Source organism: Phoxinus phoxinus (assembly GCF_949152265.1).
Source record: "Phoxinus phoxinus genome assembly, chromosome: 1".
Lineage (NCBI taxonomy): Eukaryota > Metazoa > Chordata > Actinopteri > Cypriniformes > Leuciscidae > Phoxinus > Phoxinus phoxinus.
In genome coordinates, this window is record NC_136876.1 from 24,722,378 (window position 1) to 24,744,899 (window position 22,522).

A 22,522-nucleotide genomic window follows, 5' to 3' on the forward strand; every position below is an offset into this window, starting at 1 on the left:
TAGCCTCTGACCTATAACATCTCACCTATATTTGCTAATGCAATAAACTTGCTTAGATGATAAGGCTTTTGTACAGGGAAAAGCTGGCTGCAAATCCAACCAATCACTACTCATGCTATTTCTGACCATATCTAACACCTTACAGTTTGCTTCTCCCAGCAGAAGGTCAGCAAAGTTTGCCTCACCCTGTGCCCCAGGGCTGCAGGGGTCACCTTCCTAGAGGCTGCCCTCTCCCTGACCTCCCTTCCTGGGTGGCTGCGCAGGGTCAGTGCAGGATGAGTCACATAAAACTCCGGCAGGATAGTGGGGAGTGGGGGGGAGGGGCGTTGTTTGGGGCAGTCACATGTGCAGACTAGACACAGAAGGTGAGCTTGCGAGCCGGTTATAGCATGCGGGACGGGCACTGAAACCCAACTCTGACCTTTCCTACACCACAGTGAGCAGCTCCATCAATCACTGTGACTGTCTACAAGCTACTCAATCAAACTGAACCGATGGCAGCGATCCACATCGAATCCTCATTCACAGAGTGTGTGTCTGAATCTTAATAAAAACAGCCACAGTCGACCTGCTCGTAAAGGTCAAACTGTGGACAAGTACAAAAGAACACTAGGGCTATGTTTGGTGTACTGCATACAGCACATTATACACTTAAGACTAGTGAGAGATAGCTGTTGTTGGCAGTATTATCAAATAATGAGTCAAGAAAAAAGAAAAGAAAAAAATCAGGGCTGAAATTAGTCACATGGAAATGGAGGTTCAAATCGGGCACATGAAATACAGAAGGTCATTATGAGGGTAGTGAGCCATTCAGAACTGATTTGGAAAACATTTAGCCTAACTTCCAAAATTTAAGGTAGCAAATAGATTGAAAAATTGCTATTTGAATTTAAGGAGGAAGACAAAAATAAATAAATAAATAAAGGAAAATTCATATAACTAATGCATGCATTTGAAAGATAAAAAAAAAGATTTTTCAAAACTCAAAGATTTAAGGTATAGGCCTTGAGGTTTACTCATTTTATATATACTTTATATGTCATAAAAATAGACCAGGTTGGAAGAACACTTCTATTCCCAGAATGCCATTAACTGTTGAATTTTAAATATAATTTATTTTAAAAATGTAATTCAATAAATATAGCTTCCTTAAATTCCCCTTCATATTCCAATTCAAATAGCTTTAAAAAAAAAAAAAAGAATCTGCATATTGTGCACAGTATTCAAGCTATTTACTACAGAATAATGCTATTCCAAATAAAGCTAAGCACAAGATGTTGGTCAATGGCATCATCCAAAATTTCTACCATACTCTCAGGGTGTTTATATCTTGCTGCCATCACCTTGTGCTTTCATCCTGGAGATGGAGGCAGAGCTAAACAGAACTGAATTAAAATTGATTCGAATATTAGGCAGATTGAGTGAGAATTGCCTGTGGGCTTTCATCACCTCTGCAAACACAGTTGTTCCTTACAATGAGGCAGACACAGAGGACAGGCAGAGAGAAACAACTTGATGCATAACTTGGCTTTTCTTTCAAACAGCAAAAAACACAGAGGAAGTCTTTCGTTGTTTGTCAAGCCATGCAGTCTTACACACATGCATGCAACAACCACACATACAAAAACATGACCAGTATAGTACAGTATTCGCAATTCGCATACCTAGAGACATCGCTCTGCCTTCTTTATCTCACACTGTTTTGCTCTGAGCAGTGTTCCTGTCCTGTGTGATTCAGTCTAATGAAGGGGCTGGTCCCGTAGCCAGTCCTGCTCACAGCTCTGAATGGGCTACTGGGAAAAATAGTGAAAAGCGCTTCCACTAGAGATGACAAATAAGCCCAGCTCAGCCCCCCAGGTGGAGAAGAGCAGGTCTGCATGAGACACTCAGCGGACTGTCAGTGCTACAACACCTTCTTCTAAAAGGCCAACAGGAGTCAAAGAGATGCCGCAAAGCCAGAACAAAGATATTACATTAGAGAAGATTGTTTATCTCAGAGACCAAGCAGACAAGACAAATGTTTAGAAGAAGAGAAAAAGATAGAGAAAAGGGAATAAGAGCTAAAAAGATAGCGAATGTGGGAAATGGCGACAAGAGGAAGAGAACTTCATCTGTGGTTCATGGTTAATCAAGACTTTAAAAAAAACATGTGCAGGCAAAAAACAAAAAACCTACGTTTGCACAATTTCAACTTCCACAATCTGACATTTTTCAATAAAGATGTTTAACAGCGAAACAGCGAGACCAAGCAGACCATTTATCTGCTCGGCTTTCTTTACTCACTGATCGGTCTATACAGCGCTGTGAGATCCAGTACGGAAAAAGTTTCAAGAACAAACAATTCATCGCGATTGTTTGAATCGTGAACAGAGGCCAGATCAAACGTGAGCTTGCTAAAATAGTGCCCATCTATATTTTTCTCTATTTGTTAACATTATCTAAATTACCCATATTTCAAAGGAAGAGCAAGTTATTACAGTTTAATTAAAGGACAAAACGTTGCTATTTGGAAAAATGTGCACGATCAAACGATCACAATATGACCAGGAACACTCATATGACAGTTTCCATCGCATTTCCACACATTAAAGTCTGTAATTTAGAATCACTTAGTTACTTTCCACTATGCACACCCAAAAACACTGAGATAAACCCATTTAGAATCCCGACAAACATTCATGATGGATGGAAAATGTAACCGGCTCAAACGGTCTTTGATAACTCGCTACGCAACAAGATCGCGGGACTTCAAAAGATGACTCCTCTGCATGGCAACTTCAATGTTTATGAAGCTTCTGAACTTGAAAGCACACAGCTTTCTTTTCCAGCACGTAAGGATAGAGGCCATCATCAGTCCTTGATCACGGCCTGCCACAACATGACTGATCGTTTGTACACAGACGTAGCACAAATCTACCCAACTATAACGAAAAATCACAGAAAAACACCCTGACCTACTTCTTACTATGCATGCTGTATTTACTCCACTAATTGTTAAAAATTAACCTTATTTGGGGTTTATTATGATAAAGAGCTAAAGAAATGGCTCATTAGATTATGTTTGGTGCTTTATTACAGACAATAATATGTTTAGTTTATGAATAAAACCATAATAGTATTCAAAAGCATTGCATCTGCTTTTAGCTTTGATACATGCATACAGCCTTCACCATTAACAGATTAACAGAACTAATACAAGGACACAAGCTCTAATTGTTCAAGCATTAATGACAGTGCCTCAAGCATGAAGATTTCATTTGAACCTCTATCTGGTCTGTGATTTGTGCACTAAGCTAGTAAGCTGTGCTGGACTAAGCTCAGAATCATCAGTTTTGGATTCTCTGTGAAGAGTGCTGAGATTCCCCCTAAAGCCTCTGCTTGAGGCGCTTTGTGGTGTTTTTCCTATTGAACACAGCCCCAAGCTTGCTGAGCACCTGTTGGCATGAGGCCTGATTGGCATCATCCTCTTCCCGCTGAAGAGCAGGGCCCACAGCTCTCACCAGTGCAAATGAGCAGACATTAAGCCAGGCTTAGCCTGCTGCTTTAAGGTTTAAGGCCGCGGCTTTTGTATCAAGTGGTCAACAGTAATCCATTATGGTAGGGATTTCTGGCACTGTCTCAGAAAATGCTTTCCTAAGTCTGAGGGATACGGAGTCACGCAGCTCAACTAGTGAAAGCTGGCCATTTTAAGAAGGTTTCCAGTTGCCAGCACCACATCTCATCAGTCTTGCACATTCTGTTCTTCTGTATCAGGATTGGGCAAAATTCAAAAGTAAAGAAATGAACTGAATAGAACTGGCACATCACACAGGAGGTTAGGATGGTTCTTCTTTCTTTCTTTCTTTCTTTCTTTCTTTCTTTCTTTCTTTCTACGTCCCATAAATACAATTTAGTTCACATTCAGGAATTGAAATCGAATTTAAGTCGTTCTCAAATCAGTTCTGAATGGCACACAACCCTAGGACCGGTTACATGAAACATTCTTAAACTATTATTCTTCTTAACTGCTTTCCTCTTATTATTTTCTAACTTAAGAATAAAGTTCACAATATTTTATATTTCCAAAAACTTATTTCGATTTCGTCAAAAATGAAAATTAGCCCATGATTTACTCTCAAGTCATCCTGAGTGTATATGACTTTCCTCTTTCAGATGAATACAATCGGAGTTATATTAAAACATGTCCTGGCTCTTCCAAGCTTTATAATTGCAGTGAATGGCCGTTTCTGTTTTGAAGTCCATAAAAGTGCATCTATCCATCATAAAAGAGCTCCACACGGCTCTGGGGGGTTAATAAAACCTTTTGAAGAGAAGAGATGAGTTTGTGTAAGAAAAATATTAATATTTAACACGTTACGAAGTAAAATTCTAGCTTACGCAGTCTACTTGCACCTAAAGCGAAACGTAGGCAAATTGTCACGTCAGAAGTAGCGCAGTGCGTCAAGGCGTAACGAAAATATCAGCAGTACGTTGCAATACTCACATAAGTTGCACTTCAGACTTAAGTGGGATCCGTATGTTTGTTATGCCAGAAACTTGTTATTTTACTTTATAAAGTTTTAAATATGGATATTTTTCTTACACAAACACATCGCTTCGGTTCACTTCAGAAGGCCTTTATTAACCCCTCAGAGACATGTGGATTACTTTTATCATGGATGGATGAACTTTAATGGACTTTTTACTACAGAATAATGGACAGAAACGACCATTATGAAGCTTGGAAGAGCCAGGACATTTTTTTATATAATTCAGATTGTATTCGTCTGAAAGAAGAATGTCATATACAGTACACTTAGGATGACTTGAGAGTGATTCAATCATGGGCTAATTTTCATTCTTAGAATTTATCTTGAGAAATTCCTTAAGAAAATCTTTCTTAAGAAGAATTTCCTAATTCTGGCCCCTGATCTGTTTCAAAGATCAACATCACATTACACGATTGTTCTTTAAATAAACCCGTTGCATCAAAACAAACAAACTACCACCTTTCCGTCGACAGGAAACCTTCGTTAATGAGGGGGGGGTATAGCCTTGTAGGCAGAATGTTTAAAGAGGCATACAAATGAGGCAGCGCAGCAATTAGACAGAATCCACAATGGATGCGGCCACTCTCGGCTAAGGATTTCTTAATGAATGCTCAAGGTGCTGCTTGTGAGACAGATTGCTCGACATGTGGCCTCCTCGCATAAGAAGTGGTCTGGGACTTGGGCCCCAATGCCTTTACATAACCACCCCTTTCAGCCAGGAAGCGTGGGAGAACTACAGCTTTGTGTGGGCGACAGGACCGCGGGGCGTACGTGTAAAAAGCAGGTCTGTGTAGGAAGAGCCACTGCTCCTTCATTCCGCTTGTGTAAACAGACTAAAACCCAACGTGCTCAGAAATACCTTTCCACGAACCAGGACCGAGAACAGCCCCACCCTGGCTTGGTTCCTTCAGTTCTCTCAGCCACATGCACCACCAACAGCACACTGAAATGGGGTGTATTTTGGGCTAATCTCTTCTGTGATTGCTAATAGTAAGGTATATGAATGGAACAACCCAGATTTGGACATAATGACAGCAGCAAGGTCAGTGCAAAAGGCGGTTTTACAGGCCTGTTATTTGGGAGGCATCAACCAACAGAGAACTAAAACATCCAGGCTGCTCTCCGTGGTCCATGTGAAGGAATTAGAACATCAAACAGACTCGCAAAAGTGGACCGGCAGAACTCGTCTTGGGTCAGTCTACCCCTGCTTTGTTTTTGCAGCAAATGCCGGTGCCATGCTAACACCCCTAAACTGCAGATGTAGAGTTTGGCTCGATTAGGTTATACACACATGGGACTTGACGGATGGCTTCTCTGCCTGTACGGTCCAGTCGTGCACAAGCATACAGAGTATCAATACACCATCTGTAATAGAAAACCCGAGAATGCACTGGACCGTTAATTGGCATACCATTCCATCCTTGCCATCCCGATTTCAAAGGCTCTGGCCAACGGCACAACTCAGCAGGTCTCAATTTGACTTTTTGGTAATGCATTAGCACCCGGATCCACAATGAAAGGGCACTTTTGTCTGAAAACAACAATCAAACTTCATTAATTTACATAGTTAGCAAATGAATAAAATATATATTAGTTGGTAACAGCAATCCAGCCATTTTCTTTAATAGTTACTAATCTGTAGAAAGCCAGCATGTGGGAAACTACAGTCCCTTGTGAAATCTAATTACACAACAATTGCAGTCATTGTGTTGATTACATAAAAAGTAAGTTTCTATACAAATCATTCAAACAGGCCATTTCCTAATTATCCGCCACTAAGAGTTACTTTATAAAACCATGCAATGATACAAAACAAGCAAACAGTAAAAAATAACCAAACTGAAAGCCATATTATAATTAGAATCTTTTGCAGTCATGCAAAAGGGAACAGAAGGTACATCCAAATTTCTCTGCTACAAGTCACTGTAGGCCTATATCTAAAAATATTTAATGACAATTATAGACTATATGTGAGCAGGAAACCAATTTAGAAGAACATTGGCAGAACACGCGATTCATCATTTATCTGAGTGTAATGCAGGGCGGATGGCGATACGAGAAAATCAATTGACTAGAATAGTGATGCAACAGTCCTGTTCAGCATCGGGGTGCCCTTTCACGGACAGCAAAACACTGCAACTGCATTCAATGCCAGCAGACGCTCGAAAAACGCTTTCCTTCTGTTCATGACTCAGTACTTTTGCTGCTCTCTCTGCTCTGCTACTACTGCAAAACAAAACATGCTGTTTGAATATTCACACATCATTTCTCCACACACCTTGCAATCCGATTGAGAGTTCTGAGGTCTGTTGTTTGTCTGAAACAAAGACATTTTTCTTTTTTGGTTACAGAGCACAATAAATCTGAAAAAAAAAGCCCTGTACTGATCACCTCTCCTCTCCATTAAGAGATCTCATTTACATCCATCCATCACGGCGCAATTCCATCATCTCATACCCAATTCTGATAATAGCTCATGCCTGTTGTCCATGCATTAATGTGCCCCTCAGATTGGAAACCAAATAACAATATTATCCACATCTGACGTCCCAGTTCTACATTTAATCCAAGCTCAGCCTGGCATTTGCTTGATTTATCTCCTTCAGGTCTCAGCAGTTTAATTCTCAGTATTCCCTGAAGAAGCCAACTACCTCTTGGCATTCTGTCCTTGTAAGTAAGAATGTGTTTTTGTGACCTACCTGATAAAAAAATAAATAAAAAAAATGTTAAAGAAGTCTCTTATGCTCCCCAAGGCTATTTTTGTTTGATCAAAAATACAGTAAAATTCTTCCATTGGGCAATATTATTACAGTTTATAATAACTGTTTTCTATTTTAATATATTTTCTAAAAAACAATTTCTGTGATGTCAAAGTATCATTACTCCAGTTTTCAGTGTCACATGCTGATTTGCTGCTCAAGAAACATTGCTTACTATTATCAATGCTGGAATCAGTTATGCTGCTTAATATTGTTGTGGAAACCATAATAAAAAAATGTTTCAGGATTGTAAGAAATATAAAGTTCAAAAGACCAGCATTGTTTATATAAATCTTTTGTACCATTGCTACTGTCAATTTTGAATGCATCCTTGCTAAAAAGAAATAGCCTATTCATTTGTTTAAAAAACAACCACAGCATCTGCATTCTTGTGCATTCAAGTGTGCATTCTTTGCGAATGGGTGTTATTCATTTGAAGTGGAAACAACAACTTTTACAAACAAAAAAAGTGATCTAATTGAACAGTACCAATGTATAACCTGTAATTGACACACTGTTTCAAAAACATGGCCCAACCTGGTACCCAAGTTTTGTTCGTTCTAACTTCAGGCCAATCTGTTCTGCTCAGTCCGAGATGTATAATAGTAGAAGGTAGCTGCAGGCTCCGATATAAACCTGCCCACCACTTGCCCACGCGCAACCAACTTTCCAACAAAGTACAGCTAACCCTGATCTCTAACAGCTTCGGTCTGAGACCGGCTTAACCATGCACTGTTATATGCATATGCAAATGTTTTGCATGCTAGTATCCCCACCAGGCATCTTAACTAGCAAGACTTATAAATGTATATATATATATTTATAATATAAATATAATAATATAAATAAAGAGTATATTTTTAGAGCAATTTATGTTATACTTTTTAAAAGTATAAAATGTATTAATTTTATTTGTTCATTAATTTTAGTATCTTAATATCGCCCTTTATCAGTTATCACTTATAACATGAAAATAATTATCGCCAGAATATTAATACGAGTTCATCCCTAGTCCCTTCAGACACTTATTTAAGAACTGTTTACACAGAGCTCATCAATTTGAGTGTGCAGTGAAATGAGAGGAAAGGCTGTGCAAAAACGCTGAGATGTAGGGAACTGCGCTATCTTTAAGCCCTTAATTTGAAACAATGATGGGACATGGAGTGGAGAACCCCACTTCAAAGACTCATGTGCCTATTAAAACATGAAAAGAATCTCATAAAAGGAGGGAAAGGCCTCACAAAAATTGAAAGAAGAGATTAGAACAACTCTTCACATGACACAGTCAGAGGGACTGCCAGGCTACGGAGAGAGAGAGAGAGAGAGAGAGAGAGAGAGAGAGAGAGAGAGAGAGAGAGAGAGAGAGAGAGAGAGAGAGAGAGAGAGAGAGAGAGAGAGAGAGAGAGAGAGAGAGAGAGAGATGAATGGAATGCAGAGGTGACGAATGACTGTGAAGAATTTGAGTCGAAAATGGATCCTCAGATTGGGGCTGAGCCTAACCCCTTGGCCCTCATATCTGGCTTTTCCTGAGCTCTTTTGACAGCTCTTCCACATGCTGCCAGTCTACTTCCATCCTAACACAGGCCAGCGTCACGTCAGCATCATATCAGGAGAGTTATCATTATGTGTGTGTGTGTGATGGTTCCTACCATTGATCCTGTTACACCTGAAGTTATCTGTCTCTCCCTACAACTTGTAGACACAGATGCAGGATTCCCTGCCTGCCTGGGAGCTGTTATGAAGTATTGATTTCCTTTACAGTATGTGGCTGTGGTCAGGGCTATGTGCTGAATGTGGTTGCATTGTACATCACTGTGCTTGTGGGAGAAAAGAAAAAAGAACACAGAGGTTTATGGATGAGTCTGACACTGTGACTACAGATGCAATCCCACAATGCACTTTTCTCCTGGCAAAAGGGATTTGTCACACAAAAAAGCAGCAACGTGGACATGTACCATGGAAATACCATGGTATGACTGAAGTATCTTGGATGGCATATAAATATGGTAATTGTTCAGTACCATTATGTCATTCCTTATAGAGAAATGATAATACAGACAGTGGTGGGAAAAATACTATTTAATCACACATCCTCATTGATTGCAAAACTCCCTAGAAGGAAGAAACATGCATATAACATGCATTTGTTGCAAGAAAGGAGAGAATTTTTTTTACTGTTAAAATGCATTTTGCTCAGTTGTATAGCACTATTTTTAATAATATAAAATGTCTTAAAAAAAATTATTTATAAAATTAAATGTACATTTTTATTTTTATTTAAAAATACTGCCAATCTGAGAGAAAATAAAAACTGTGTTTTGTGCCATGTCATAAAAAAATCAGGATAAAGTAATAAATTATTTTAAATTGAAATAAAATTATTCTGCACAATGGTAACGATCAAAACTTCAAAATAATAGAAACTCTTTCAAATGTCAAAATGTAACTGATCATTAATCATTAACAGATGTTTCACTTCACTCAAAAACACATAAAATAACTTAACTTCAATATTTACTCTTCATTTCCAGCCATTTACAAAGCATGCTGGGAACTAACAATCAGCGCCAAATGGGGCCCCCTAAAATAACTAATTCTCTTAAAACAAATATGTAGCCTTGTTTCCTTAATTTTATCAGCTTAATAGGTTCCTCAATTCAAGTCTCAAAACTGCTTAAGTTTCATTAAAAAAGAGGAAAATGTTTCTCTTGTATGTTCTCAGTATTTTCTCTACAACACTAAACCACAATTTCCTTAAAACATACACACTATTTTTTATTATATCACCTCCTTTTTTTAAAAAAAAAAATAAAAAAAGACCCATTATTATTTTTTTACAGATTGCTGATTTGTGAAAAAATTATTGTACAGGTTGCTTGAAAAATATGTTATTTGTAATTAGAGGCAGGCACTGCGTTTTAATCACTATCCAAACAAAGATGCTACACACTTAGCATGAGCAGTTGTTTTTTTCATTTGAATTAGACTAGATTGTATAATATCAAGATTTAAAGCAAATACTGAACAGTCTGACTTTTGTGAAATTATGTTTGAAGCCGAATAATCCGGTTGCAGATCGTGCGTTTGAAGCAAAATCCGTTAGGTTCCGATTTATGGCCGGTTGACTGGTGCATTAACAGGCAGGACAGACAGAGGACCTGTAATAGACAAGGAGACTCCCTATCTTGGGCAAAACTGGTCTGCGATGGGCGGTAGAGACTTTAAGTGGTGCAGCTGGAGGAGTGTGTGACCGCCATCATCAGATGATCTCTAGGGCTGTGGCCTTTTTTTCTTGGCCAGAATCAGCATCCCTTCAGACCCTATGGGATCAGTTAGCCAGTGCAGTGCTATTCATCAGACAACTAAATCCTTCCCATTACAAAGTTGGAGAGAGAAATAGGATGAGCAATATAAGCAGAGACACACAGAGAGAGAGAGAAAGAGAGAGAGAGGGGGGGGGGGGGTGATTAGAGAACTTTGAGGCAGCCATAGACTTTAATTACACTAACTATGCTGGTTTGGAGGGGAAGTGTTTTAATACCTCCATAAACTGCCCTAAAATGCGTCGCAGACCGTTCTGACACAGACTGCGGGCACAGTGGCAGGCTAGGACAATCCTTCCCCGTTGCCTCTGTGTTGAAGAGCAATAACAGCGGGCTGAGGTAGATTAGCAACAAGACTTACACACTCGGTGATGTCTTTTATGAGCAGCGCTGCCTTAATGTCATGGAGGCTGTAACTAACACTTACACTAAATCAACCTAAATAGAAACTTAAATGGCAAAGCGACTGAAAACTAATGTCAGAGAAAAAGGACGCAAAGATATGCAAATAACAGCTCTCAGGATAATTATGGTCATTTATTTGCACCCTCCTATTGGCGCAAGAGTGGATTACAGAAGCAAAGCTTGACTCTTTGAGCCAGTGCTTTGGCAGCCTTTCAGTCACCATTACTCAGTGGTGTGTCTCTCAATTGGATCTTTTCAGCGAGTTCAAAATCATGAGGCACTTGCACTCACTCGTGTAGTGTACATGCATATCAGCATGTCCATGATGTTTCTTGGTGGTACTTAATTAATCGTTAAAAGTTTAACGATCGTGATCTCGATTCAAACACCCACACGATTCGGCTGTCAAATAAATCTTTGACAAGTACAGCCACAGTGAAACATTCAAATCTGTGTTTGCGCTGCCACTGATCCAGAGACAGCAATTGTCGTGTACAGGTATGAAATAGCTTCAAAAACCACAAAGTACTGTTATTTCTGTCTTACAAAGATTCAAATTATTGGATATAATATAATTATATACTGGGATAACAGTTTGTATTTCAGATATAAACACTAATGTCTATGGTAGCAATCAAAATGTCAAAATCATCTTAATAAAGATTGTATCAAATACATTGTTACACCAGTAGGTTGCGACAAGTAACTTAATGTATTTATCATTGAATCATTCATTTAAGAGAATCATTCAAAAAGGCTGACTCATCCAGTGATAAAGCAATTGTGAGTCTTTGAGTCATTGAATCATTTATTCAAATGACAAAAACTTGAAAAAAAGTCTCTCATTAAACGTAATTTAAATAAACGAATATTCAAATTTATGAGCCCAAATATTCTAATAGAATATTTTTGAAAGATGCCCATCCCTAGTTATTACCTTATTTCCATCTTTTTGGGTACTTTCTGGGTAACGCTATTGTTAACTGAAAGTTCTAAAATTACAAATATATTACATTCTTTGAAGTCAAGCTGAAAAAAAAAAAAAAAAAAAAAATATTACATGATAAACTTGAAGATAAATGTTAGAAATGTTGAAATTAGAAATTTTGCCTTTACAATTAACTGCAAATTAAATTAAAGATAACGTGTATATATATATATATATATATATATAATATGTAACAATAAATTATACCAAAATAACACTGAATGCAAGTTTCTGAATAAAAGTGCCTGCAAAATGAATAAATGTAAATGTAAATGAAAAGTACCGTACTTTGGAAATTAGACAAATGCTTTTTTTTATGGATGATGAAAAAAAAAACGTCCTAGAGACTTACACTGATGGAGAGACCTAAGCCACATCTCAGAAAAGACTCATTTGGCTAGCATGCAACCAACTAGCAACCACAAAGAAACGTGCTAAAAAAAGGCCCTGGCAACCACTCAAAGCAAGCAACCCTTTTGCATGGGTGAACAACACTAAAACTCTAGCTTTAAATTGTAATTGACCATTAACTGACACCTCTCAGTTCAGAGGCATTATCCATCCGCTCTAAACTATGGAGAAAGAGGACACAAGCAAAGTCAGAATAAGCCAATTCTCTCACTTCATTAGTATTCTTTTCATTCGGCTGTTCAACCTTTTCAGGTTGTGAATTTGGCCTTAAATGGATACCCCATTTCTCTTCTTTAGAGTTTCTGAAAGGGCACCCCAAAGTGAAAAAGTCGAACAGAGAGCTGTGCTTTAGTGACTGGTCCGTCCATGTACACCAGACACTTGGCAATGGCATTAAGCGATTCTTTCTCTCCAGCTTAAAGCGAAAAAGCACAGACTGTGAGGTAGGGTGATTCATAATCAGATGATTCACCTGTCCACCGAATCCCACTCAAATAAAAAAGAAAACTGTCTCCCGAGAGGCGGACACCTTACCAGGCTACCAAACACGTTATACAACTCACAGCCAGACCTTTGACTAAGGCCCTGTCCCAAATGGCACACTTCATATGCACTTTTGGTCTTGTGGACTTACAATGGCTGCCGCGTGCGCGTGTCCGTTTAGTCCGTGAGACCGTAGGGTGTCCCATTTGCCATTTTAGGTCTCAGAAGGGTGCTCGTGAGTGCCCCCTTTGCGGTCGATTTGCGCCCTCGATGCGCACTTTTGCAGAGCCCGCACTGATGCAAGCTCCACAGCAGACTTCTTCCCGACAGTCAAAGTGCGTTACGTCACGAAAGTGCGGACTCAGAGGAAGACCGCAAGTCCTTAGGGTGCCATTTGGGATAGGGCCTATATGGCAAAAGGTCTGGTCTACATTTCCGCCCACTAAGAACCACCCACTTAGAAAGGATACGTTATATTCTATACTATTTTGTCTAAATTGGTTAAAAAAATTATAATTTGTTACTTAGGTAAATGCTGCAAGTAAATTTAAGGACCAAAACATTAAAATGCACAGCATATTCATTTAGAAATGAGTTAAAGTTTGGGATCAGTAAATTTTTTTTAAATGAAAGAAGTTTCTTACACACAGCAAGGCTGCATTTATTTGATTAGTAAAAGATACATTTATAAAATTTTATACAATCAGATTACTTCTTGCCAGACTAAGAAAGTACTTTCCAGGTTTGTCTGCAATATGCATAGGATAGTCTGAAAAAGGACTGCGAGCAGTCCGGTGGTATCAGTGGTCTGGACAAACAATGAGTTTAATAAAGATACTCTAGCAACAAAGTATTGTCAAACCCTCTGGGATTGCTGAGGATTACGCAGGGATTTGAGTAGATGCCGGATTAAGGGATTTTTTTTTTTTAAAGGGAGAAAATATACATAAATTGCAGTTTTCTCCTTGAACATGGAGCCTGCACTTAATCACTCCTAGAGACTAAGCCTGGATGCTCCAGACGCTTCTCTGGTTAGCTTGCGACTGCATCTTCCAGTCGCTCTTCAACAGTGGGCTCCAGTTCGCTGTCAGAAATCAATTGCGAACTTTGCGTTTACTCCTGCTGCTTGCACAAACAACGATCAGAGATGCACAGACCAGCTGTTTAGAGGTATTCACAGGGGTTACGTCTAAAAGAGTGCGAACAGGACCCTCTGTTCTGCCAGGATGAGTCGGGGGGGGATCTAACCGTGGGTGGCAGAGGGAGTTTATTAGCATTCAGAGGCTCAGTGGGAATTCACACCAGCGTGTGATATACTCGCATTCTCTCGCTTGCCGCTAAAAAAGAGAGCGGAAGAGTCACATGATCGGGGCTTTGAAAGAGCCTGCGTCTTGGTCACATGTAGCCGACATGACTCACAAGCCCCAGCAGGCATTGCCTAGAATTATGCCCTTCCAGCGCACTTTAATTAGGTCTCTGTTGCGGGACGCATATTGTATAATGGAATGGGTGAAATGGCATTTGTGGCTTGAAAAAGGTGGAGATTTGGGAGCACCTGATGGCTTGTAGACAAAGCTATTTGTGATTAAAATATCTTCAGATAATATTCTCCTCGTTTACCACAATAAATGAATCACTAACATTCACAGACGTCCAACAAATGATTCTCTGTTGAATGCAAAAATGACTAGAGGATCATTAGCTTTGACGTCTATGGCATCTACAAAACCAAAATGAGATATGAGAGGTCTTGGAAAACAGAAGATGCCTGCAAACGGGGCCTTGAAAATTCACATCGTGATTTAAATTCTCTGAATTTCACACGCAAGCATAAAACAACACCAGGCCTTATTCCCAGGATGCCTCTCGCTATCTGCATAAGACAAAAACAAACAAACACAAAAACTAGTTTAAGATGCTTACCAATGGGATTTTTGTCTTTCCCTTTGGGATTATGGATTTGAAGTATTTGTTATTGCATCTGCTAAAATCCGTGGCTGATATTAGATATTAGACCTTGTGTAATGAGGTTGTTGTAGAGTAGTGTGATTATCTGATGCTGGGTGGATTATGGTGGCTGCGTGATGTCGACGGATACACGGACGAGCTGGTTTGGCCCACATTCAGCGCAGGAATGCAGAGGACACAATATACACGGCGAAGAGAAACAGACTGTGAGACCAACTCGGAGAGGAGACAGGAAAGAGAGAGACGGACAGACATAACAGACTCAGAAACCTAATGTATTGAGTCCCTTCAACCTGTTTAGCTAAAGAAGATTACTCTGTCTGTGTGTGTGTGTGTGTGTGTGTGTGTGTGTGTGTGTGTGTGTGTGTGTGTGTGTGTGTGTGTGTGTGTGTGTGTCATATGTTTCAATGCCATGTGAATATTGTTGGATGTGTGGGAGTGTTACGGAGGGAGTGTGGTAGTGTGGGGGAAATAGAGACAGGAGAGAGATTCAGAGTAGCGTAATTCTTCATATTACAGAACTTTGAGTAAAAACTGGTTATAAATCTAAAATCATTCTTTTAGAAATTTACAAATATAAAACATGACCACGATAAACTTGAATTTGGTCTCCACATCAAACGTGCATGTTACTGAAAATAAAGCTGAATTGAACTGTAAAAGACAGAAAGACAAAGTAGGGATGCATAGATTCTGGCCGATACCAATAAGTCAGTAAATATTTACTTATGTTATAGCTGATACTGATAAATGGCCAATATTAAAATTATATTATATTTTGCATAATTAAATCATAATATATATATATATATATATATATATATATATATATATATATATATATATATATATATATATATATATAAAAACTAAAATCATAACATGTACATTTAGGCATCACAGTACTATAATGTACAGTGTGAAAAATGGATATTCAATTTGAGGTGTTATTCAATTAGCCTAACTTTAAGTGAGTGTTACATTAGTGTAAAAATGGAGGTTTTCAATCAATCAATCAATCAATCAATACAACTAACACAAAAATGGTTTACCATAAAACAGTAAAATGTTAGAATTTAGTCAAATAAGAATAATACAAAAAATGAATAGTTGATAAAGCAAAATAATGCATGCACTGGAAGTTAATGTGGCCACTGAGACTAAATGTGAAAGCGATCGTGAGTAGAGAGTCCATTATTTATCATGCCAATAAAGCACATAGACAAAGAGAGAGAGAGCAAAGAGTCTGGATGGTGGAGGTAAAGCAGCCAGTGAACGGCAGAGTTTGTTTTCTTTCGGCAGTCACTGACTGAGCTGTAACACAAGCCTCATTCATGTGACCAACACACGGTTACATAGTCATACTGACACACCTTGACACTCACAGTTACACACCCTGACCAACGCTTTCCACTGCTCACAGGGAATGTATTCACATGAATACACAATCCCTCGCTTCATCTACAGCGCCAACCGCTCGCCCTGATGACTCCTGCTTAACCACAGTCTTCTCCAATCGTCAATTTAACACAAAAATAATATTAAACTCTAACACATACAGCATTAGTGCGTTTACTGATGTATTTGTATATCGGTGTATTTAAGCAGTTAAGCAGTATTCATGTGCACAATATCTCAGTTCCATATTGGTTCTTGGCCAATATTATAGTTTTTTAAAATGTATTAGTATCAGTTGATATTGCATATTTGTGCATGGTCATTTCCCTTATATTTACATTCAGATCACCTGGATCATCTAATGCTAATCTATCATCTAAAGTTAATCTTTAAAAAACAATTCTACAATAATAATCTAATACAGCCATGGTCACACTAGACTTTTGAGCATGTAAAATGTTTTCCAGACACTGCAACAGTTAGAAAAGGGCATTACACTCTGCGGCATCTTTTTTTAAAAACATAATCCAACAATCAAAAATATAAAAATATGCCATCTATACTGCAATGCTGCAATCATACAGGTTTAAAGTTAGCGTTTTCTGCTAAACTGTTACGCTGTGGAGTATAAATCTTCTATTAGTCACACGTCTTCACGTGACACGAATTCGCAGGACAGAGTTCACCCAATGTTAACTTTCTAACGCAGCGAAATGCATAACTTCTTTGCTTATGCTTCCCGTCTCATTCATGCGTATGAATTGAAGTCAATGGAACGAAAAGTGCAGTGTGACCGGTCCTTAACACTATTAAATGTAATCTTTAGCACATCTCCAAATGAATACCCATATTTCATACTGTAGTACATTATAATGTTGTGATGGCTAAAAATGAGTATAGCATGATTGATTTTAGTTTTCAGTGCTTTATTTTTTATTTAATTCGACAAAAATGTACAGAATTTTAATATCGGGCCATAGCATGAAAATAATGATTGGCTTCAGAAAGAATTCTAATATTGGTTCATCCCTAATATTCTGCATATAATGCATTAATCAAAACCGCACACGTCTCAAAAAAGACCTCACACAAAAGACACTCCATTACCCCGCCCACTACTCACAAGCGTCCTTAGGCCCCGCCCCTCCTATTTCCACACAAAGAGTGATAACAAGGTGCCAACAATGACAGGGGTGAGATGGAATTAAGGGCCTGTAGCAGCGTACTTAGCCAAGTATGAATAGCACCCGACCACAGTTATGTTAATGGTAGCATTACGGTGCACCAATTTGCTGTTTTTCCTATATCTGTGACAGCCCACTATTGTGCTGTCAAGCTTACATAACAATTAACTCACTTTTTATGGACATGTTTACAAAGGACATAAAGCACTCCTAGCTAAATATTCTACCCTAACGCAATAGACATTCAGCCACTTGAAAGCATTTTCACAACGATGGCTGCGCCAGGAAAAGTAAGTCTTTATCACGGCGCTCAGTGTAAACTATAAAATCAGCCCGAGCGCTTGCTTTCTTTTTAGTAGATGAAGTCATTGGCAAGGCAATGGGACCTAGCCCGCTCATTAAGAGAGCACATCATGGAATTGTTTCTGATAACCATCAGCTTAACACAGAGAAACAAATCAATAGGTGTTGGCTCGGTTCATTACGTAACAGTCAGAGAGAGCTGAAAGTGCTCTGTTTGGTCTTTTCTGCACTTCTGGAACGAAGGTAACATCATGAAAACAAATCTGACTTCGCCTCTAGCCTTTGAAAGCCATGCAAAAACAGCCTGGCCCAATGTTACTGATTCACCGTCATCAATCTTTACAAGGTCTGAGATATACTCCCCTCTCTGTTTAAGAGCTAATGGAGAGGAGGAAATGCTAACAGGGCAGCTGTCCAACTGAAGCTGGGGCAAACGAGCACCCTGGGGCAACTTCTGATGATCAAGCAAAACAACGACCAGCCTGGATCAAATGTTGAGTATGAGAGAGAGAGAGAAAGAGAGAGAAAAAGAGAGAGAGAGAGAGAGAGAGAGAGAGAGAGAGAGAAGCACTCAGGCATACTGACGGAGTGTGAGTCAGCACTGCACGGCGAGGAGAGGATGGAACAACTCAATAACAGGAAAAGACTGAGAGAAAGACAATGTATCCACAATAGTTTCTGCGAAGAAAAGTAGTTGCGTGACTGGGAATGACACAGTTGGCCAGACAAAAGCAGAATTTTTTGTTAGTGTTTATTTTGTGTGGTTACACGATGGACTGTGCAGCAGAGGGAGTGTAACAAACAATCATTATCTGTCTTTCTGATGGACTGAGTTGTAACATTTCTGTCATTGACTATTTTCAATCCGTCATGTTTGTTTTAGTTCCCCGAATTCACCTGATTTGAGCATGTGCTCATCATCTAATGACCAACATTCAATTCATCTTTTCAATAATAAACAATTTAACTCACAAGGTAGCATGTTAACGTGTGTGTGTGTGTGTGTGTGTGTGTGTGTGTGTGTGTGTGTGTGTGTGTGTGTGTGTGTGGGCACTTATGTCACATTTGGTCCCCAGAGCCCCTCCCTCTGGGATCCCACCACTAATTCAGGTGGCGAGCGGTCGGCAGATAACGAGCACATTCACATGCTGAGCACGACATATGAGATTGATCACCATCAAACCAGACTCCCCTCACATCAGGAACCCAAGCAGTGTTTGAGCATGTGGGACCGGCTGACCTGAGGAGAATCAGAACATGCAGTAACAAGACAAATGTGGCGTTCAGCTCACCTGGTGCGCAGCGGCACCTGGCTAATGAGAGCGAGTTAAAGCAAATGAAGGAAGTACCGTTTATTGCTGCATTAACACAGGCCCCAAAACACACCAAACACATGTGGAATTAGCCTAACTGAATCGTCAGTGGAATTAACTTCATCACCAGCATCACAACCCTTCACTGGCTTGTTTTCCTCAGCACTAAATGTGCCTTCAGAAATATTTCAATTAGTGAGGTTGACAATTTATCTAGCATTTTTTATTTTAATAGAGAAAGAGAAATAGACTATATACATAAAACATGGATTACAAATCAAAATATAAAATTACGTATACAATAGTAAGGTTTCCCCAAGACAGATTAATCAATTTATCATTGACCCAACCCACTGACTAGGGTTGAAAATATCTAGATATGTATTACAATATCTAGTTTAGCAAATCAATTAATAGTTCAATTCAATTTAATCTAGCAACATCTGAAGTTCCATTTGGGCTTGGAAATTCTTTGCTTATCTAGTACAAAAGCATTTATTCACATAAGTAAAGAATCCCCAAAAAGTTGCAACAAAAATGGACCAAATGAGCCAATTTTGCCATTTACAGAAAATCCCACACTTATCTGAGGTTTAATCCACTTCCCATTGTGCACGGCCAACATCCCCAGCCATTTCCACAAGCAATGGAACTTCCAGTTTTGGTTTCAGGAAGGAATACACACACAGTGCACAAACCATACAAGAAATCCAGTGCTGAATACCCAAATAACATGCAAATAGTGAGGTCAATGTAAGACCAGGCGAAGTCTGTGGAAATTGTGCAAAATAGATTTAAACAATCAAAAATCTTAATCAGAGTCAAATGAGTCAAAATAAGAACATGCAAGAATAAAAGAAAAGAGAGAAGAAGCGTTTTTGGTGGGCGCAGATTGTGTGTGGGTTTGGGTTAATGTCATGTTTAAGAAGGCAGCAGTGACCCACAAAAGGTGAGAGGTCATCTGTCTCTCACACCTCTTTAATCAGAAAGGCTGAAGAGCAGACAATTTGTGCCGGCAGAGTTGTGACTGTGGTATTAAAGAGCAGTCGGCATAAAGTGCAGAACAAAAAGGGATCGTCACTCCCCTGTCTATTTTGCTCTCTTTGAGTCAACAGAGGCCAGGTAGAGTGTAGCACTACACCGAAACACACGGACAACAAAGACTCATGCTGCTTTTTAGACAGACACAAACACATTACATGATGATGCAAACTCTGAATCAACACGCACCAATGCAAACTTTCTATATCCTAATCATTTTTTAATGTACTCATTACTTCTATCAGCTCACTGTTTCTGCCTTATATTAATACATTGTCAGCTTAGCTAACTGCATGATTGTACATTTCTGAAATAGGCCTACATTACTTGACAGTCACCTCTGATAACAGATCACTCTACATTTTAATGTAGTAGACACAAGCATTTTCTGTAAAGCTGCTTTGAAACGTGTATTGTGGAAAGAGCTATACTAATACATGTGAATTGAATTGAAAACTACACTCTAATCATATGTACCGGCAAAGCCAGAACAGACAGATTACCTGAAATTGCTCGAAACAACAAATTAGCCATGAGGAAATCCAATGGTTATGTGACTTCACAATGAAGATTAATTTCGGACAAAAGCAGACTGATAGGTATCTATTTCTCGTCTGTGGGATTGAGAGCCTTCAGGGGGTTCGGATGTATCTTCTGAAACACTCTCGGGTTTCTAACACTCGCTCCAGACTTCCCACCTCGCCGATTCAATGCCGTCTCAGGACGAGGATCGAGATAACCAGCTGAAACAATCGCACGGCTACGGGCTCCCACTTTAATCCTCTGCCAATCCTGTTTGCCAGAATCAACAGCCCACCGAGGCCACAAACAAATCCGAGATATGGAAGAGCAGAGCGTGTACACAAGAGCACGGACGAAAAGGTGACCGGCGCTGGGGTCACGCCACACTCTATTATTATTGCACGGAGGAATCGAGTCGAATAGGGCGCTTCATGCAGCAGAGTCAGATCCAAGCAGGATGATGGCTCTACAGGGAGCATTTCAGAGCAGACGACACCGAAAGACGGACACACTTCACACCGCCGAGGCGGGATGGCACCGAGCCACTTCTGCTGACATGCACACATTTACTGGACATTAACACTCCTGCCAAACTGCGACATCTTGAAGGCAAAACTGTCTGAGAAGCAAGTCCTGCTGAGAATTCGGCATCCGAAGGTGCCGTCGATTGGTGCTGGAGGGATTATAACGTGCACTTTAGACTGCAGGATTAAATACGACCACAGAAGAATAGAATTATCACATTAGACACAGATAGAGCAACAAGTCTGTGGGGATATTAGCGAGAGACTAAATGAGATGGAACGTCGCTCCAGGCTCGCTGTAGTTTACATTACACCTGGATTAGAAAGCTAAATGAACACCTCTGCAATTAAAAAGTACGGTACAAAATTGTTGCCAAATGGTGATGTTAGTGTTAGCCTGCAGTGTCAATCTGTTCCAGCCTTCACATTTTTACATTATTCAGATTTACATGAACACAATTAGGATGATATTTCTTCAATGAGGAAAAAGCTGTTCAAACACAACACAGCTATTGATGACAGAAAGATTTCTAATTAGATTAGGCAAACCTATGTCTGGGAGCATTATGTTAATGTGATGCTACATGATAATTAGCATCAATTAATTGAAAAAATTATGCAGACTGATGAGGGAGTGTAGCGATTTTACTGAGGTGCGGTGTTTAATTTATTCTGTGCGAATGAATTACAAACACTTTCATGCTTTATACACCTTGGCTGTGTCTCAAAACGGAGCAAGCTGCCTACCTAGGCATGTGCATGCATCATACATTTTGTAGTTTAACATGCATCAATTCCCAAAAATGCTTTCTAGGTAGCTATATAGCCAACTAGGTTTTAGACAGTCATAGAGATGGATATAGTCCGGTTTTGCTCTCAAGTGCAGTGCAACATTTGCAATGAAAAACATTTCTGGTTTGAACTAAAGAGCTATTTTAAACTGAACTGACCATACTCTCACTGATGTTACCTAATGTAGTCGGGTCACTGTCCTCAACGCAAGGCATGGAGGGTCTGTCAGCAAAGCTGCAGGCAAAGACTCAGAGCAGGAGCATCGTGTCCAGACAGATCAGCCAGCATTTCAAGGCACAAACTGAATGGAGGACGTTACGAATCCACAAAATCAATAGCAAAATATGTGGACTTTAAACTGCCACAAGTTATCTTTTTTAGAGGTGTCAGTGAGGACAACAATGTTGGTGCTTTATATATAAAAAGTAAATAAAACCAACTGAGCCTAAAAGCAAAGGGGTTCAAGGTAAAACTTTTTTACATGTTTAAGACATGTTGAATACCAGTTTTTTTGTTATCATATGAAATATATTTTATTTTACCTTACAAAACATTTCTATAGTGTTTATTGTAAGAGTG

The 22,522-nt window shown here is 39.3% G+C and overlaps 1 protein-coding gene across 1 annotated transcript in view; it reads right to left on the reverse strand.

Annotated features, from left to right (window-relative positions):
- Nucleotides 1-22,522, reverse strand: part of xylt1 (xylosyltransferase I) — a 60,445-nt gene that overhangs the window by 36,996 nt on the left and 927 nt on the right. The gene's annotated exons all lie outside the window — the stretch shown is intronic.